Source organism: Mesocricetus auratus, unplaced genomic scaffold, assembly GCF_017639785.1.
Source record: "Mesocricetus auratus isolate SY011 unplaced genomic scaffold, BCM_Maur_2.0 Super-Scaffold_6730, whole genome shotgun sequence".
NCBI classification, from domain to species: domain Eukaryota; kingdom Metazoa; phylum Chordata; class Mammalia; order Rodentia; family Cricetidae; genus Mesocricetus; species Mesocricetus auratus.
The window spans coordinates 104,016,062-104,019,456 of NW_024429184.1; the positions used below are offsets into that span (position 1 = coordinate 104,016,062).

The following is a 3,395-nucleotide window of genomic DNA, read 5'->3' on the forward strand; positions in this document are numbered from 1 at the left end:
ACTGGATGATCAAAAATCTGTCTCCTGTGGGGAGAATCCTGAATAAAGTATTTTGTGAGTATCTTTGACTGCTATAATTTTTCTTGAGCAGTATTTTCTCTTATACATGCTGTGCTCATAGCGACTAGTAAATACAACAATTTCCTTAGTTGTCTATTATCTGTCAGGTTTATTTTTTCTTAGAAAGTTATTTTTGCTCTGTAGTCCAGGGACCACTTGAAACCAAAAACTTCTGTTATTGCAAAGGATACTATTATTTAAACAAATCATCAGCCTACAGGATGGGAAAATATTTTTATCAACATAACATCTGATAGAGAGCTAATGTCCAAAATATATAAAGAACTCAAGAAAACTAGATATCAAGAAAACAAATAACCCAATTTAAAAATGGGTTACAGATCTAAACAGAGAATTCTCAAAAGAGGAAACACGAATGTCTGAGAAACATTTTAAAAAATGTTGAATATCCTTAATCATTAGGGATATGCAAATCAACACTGCTTTGAGATTTCATGTTACACCCCTCAGAATTCTTAATATCAATAAAATGGCAGCTTATGCTGGTGAGGATTTGGAGTATGAGGAACACTTCTCCATTGCTGTTGGGAGTGCAAACTTGTACACATACCCCCTCCCTCGCCTAGAAGCAACCTCCAAATTCAAATTTAGTTTTCTCCAAGGGAATCTCACTGTAGAAATAAACCAATCTTAAGGGCAAGCTATATGCCCAGCAATAGACAGCCAACATGAAATGAGTGCAAAAACATCTTTGGGTCCCTTGTCCCATGATGTCATTTCATGTCTTCTGAATTTTATATTATTTATTTACTACTTTGTTTTGTTTATATACTTTTAAATTTATTTTCTATCTCTTATCTTACAGGTCCTTTGCATATGTATTATGGCTTCCAGTTTAGTGTTTTTAGGGGGCTCCGGAGTGTGTGAACTATTCCATATATGTTTCTTGTTACTATTCTTAGGCTCTTTTACTTCTGGATTGTTTTTGTGCATTTGATTTGTTTTCTTCAAATGTGTTGGTTTTTGTTTTACCATATAATATTTTATTTTGCTATTATCCTTAAAAACATATTTGTTTTCTAATGAGAGACAGACATAATTCAGTGGATCTGAATGAGAGAGGGGGTGGGAAAGACCTGGGAAGAATAGAGGACAGAGAAACCATAATCAGGATAAATTATGTGAGAAAAAATATATTTTAAATAGAAGGAAAATGCCTTAAAAAGAAATGTGTTGTATTTTTATCACTTAAATGGCAATATTGCATTAAGAACAAAGGCTTTGCTTGTTTTATATCCCTTGTGTTTCTATACTGCCTAATGCAATACAGAAAAATCAACTCGAAATGTGGTGAGTTCATGAGCTAGCCAGTCTGGCATGACTAGTGAAGTATAATAAGAAACTGTTTCATTAAGTTAGAAGAAAAGCAACTGATACTCCACGTTATCCTTGATGTGTATACAAAAAGGCCATGCATCTACCTATGCTCAAACCATGCGTGCGCATGCGCGCACACACACACACACACACACACACACACACACACACACTCACACTCTCTCTCTCTCTCTCTGTCTCTCTCTCTCTGTCTGTCTGTCTCTCTCCCTCTTAAAAACTGCTTTACTTTGATGCCAGGCAATGGTAGAACATGTCTTTAATCCCAGAACTCTGGAAGCAGAGGCAAGCTGATCTCTGAATTGAAGGCTAGCCTGGTCTACAGAGTGACATCCAGGACAGTCAGATGTATACAGAAAAGACCTGTTGCAAAAATACAAAACAAATAAATAGATACCTTTAGAAAACTTTTTAGTTTGAATATATTTAACACTTATAATAAATTATTCCATGAGGTAGTTTTACTTTTCAAAATATACAGCTGGTTGACCCTGTTCATGCATCTTCACCCCTAGGTGGGGTATCTGTACCATTTGTGGTTTTGCTATAAATTACTTGTATTCTGTTCTTAAAAACCAATGAGATAAGTTCTTTACTAAAGTAGCTCCTGAAGGGCTGCTAGGGTCAGAGAACTATGAATTCTCAGTTGTGGTGATATATTGTTCATGATTCATTAAAACCACTGGAGATCAAAATAGCCAAGCAGTCATACTAGTTAGCTGTAGAGCTAGGTAGTGGTGGTACACACCTTTAATCCTAGACTCAGGATGAATAGGTAAATGGATCTCTGTTAGTTCAAGACCACAATGACTACATGAAATTGATCCAATCCTAACAGAAATAGCTCACACAAAGGTGATCCCCGTACCTGGGATCACAATCCTTTAATCACAGCACTAGGGAGGTGGAGACAAGATATGGATGGGCAGAGAAAGGAATGAAAAGTGGAAGAGACAGGGATTCAGAGACTTTTGCCTCTGAGGATTAATGCAGACAGGATTGCCATTTCAGCTGGGTAGAGGTAAGACCTACTGGCTTGACTTCTTCATTTTCTGATGTCTTTAGCTTGAAGCTTGAACTCCAATATGAAGGCAGAGTTTTAATGAGTCCACCAGATCAAGGATAAATGATAAATAGGTATTCATTAGAAAGCCCTAACACAAATAGGAGCAAATAACCACCTTGGTCTTCCTGCTCCAGAAGATGCAGTCTCTGCCCTTCTGATGCTCTCCACAACCCAAACAGAGCATGAGCCAGCCCCTCCTATACCTTATAATGGGTCACCTCTGCACCTGAGACCACACCCAAAGGGTATGGCCATCACTACAAGTTCAATGGCAAGGCTAGATGCCACTAAACCAATATCTGTCTCTGGGTCTGTTATATTTTGTATTATATCAGTCTCTCAGAGACCATAACTGAAGAAATGATCTTATGGTTGGAAACTTCCTTACAGTTTATCATAAGTAGCTTTGTCAAATGGGACTAGATAGTTGAGTTTTACATTTTGACCATTTCATTTGGGCCTTGCCCTCAGACTTGTTTACTGGAGCATTGTCTTTCTTGGACAACTCTCTGGCATCTTTCTTTCTTGTCATGGTTTGGCAGCATGGCAAAGTGAGGAGAGTGGCAATGACCATTGTGGCTTTGCTAATATGTTGGGCAACAACAACAACAAATAGCTCAAGATCATCATAATAAATATCTGCATATTTGAGGTATGAATACTGAAACATATAGCAGACTATATGCCTTTTGCATATTATTTATAACATGTCAGAGAATAACAGTACAAGGAGGGGAGAGAGGAGTTAAATGAACCAAAGTGAACCTAAAACTTAAATAATAGTGACAGAAGTGTGGGAGCCATTATAACTTCTTCATTTTTATAAATATTTTGTATTTTATAATATATGTTCTATACATGTGCATTTATTGAAAATAGACTATAGACTACAAAGTTTTAACAGAAGTTTTGT

General features: G+C 36.7%; 1 pseudogene; it reads right to left on the bottom strand.

Moving 5' to 3' along the window:
• Nucleotides 1–1,911: 1,911 nt before the first annotated feature.
• Nucleotides 1,912–3,056, bottom strand: LOC101826870 (annotated as a pseudogene).
• Nucleotides 3,057–3,395: the final 339 nt, after the last annotated feature.